Raw genomic sequence first — 540 nt, forward strand, 5'->3', positions numbered from 1 at the left:
CACCTTTGGACTGAATGGATCAGTGTCCAAAACAAGTGATCTCAAGCCCATGTACTAGATAATGGGTGAGGCTGGTCCATACTAAATCTCTTGAGTACCCTTTTATGTATATACTATTTAATGCACAAGGATTTCATTATTAATGTACTCAAGCTGTAATCCCAAACAAAACTTTGTTTTCCAAGATGTTTCATCTCAAACTCTTTCTTGAGATATTCAACTGTTTAGGAAATTGTATTCAGAGGTTCCTAGGATATTCAGATCATATACATTGATGATTATCAATATTGTTCTCGAGAACTTGATGTACTTTCAGCTCAATACCCTCTAGTACTTTCATTATCCAGTGGACCATATAAATATGTAGTCACTACATCAACTTGTTGCAATTCTAATTTTCTCTCTTATATAGCCAGACTTATAATAAATCTAAAAGTAGTTGAATCCACCACATGGAAGTATGTCTCCTCATAATCTATTAGTGGTCTTTGTGAGAATCCTTGTGCAACATCAGCTTTATATCTCACGATTTATATTCCT

The sequence above is a fragment of the Brassica oleracea genome, chromosome C3 (assembly GCF_000695525.1).
Source record: "Brassica oleracea var. oleracea cultivar TO1000 chromosome C3, BOL, whole genome shotgun sequence".
Classification (NCBI taxonomy): domain Eukaryota; kingdom Viridiplantae; phylum Streptophyta; class Magnoliopsida; order Brassicales; family Brassicaceae; genus Brassica; species Brassica oleracea.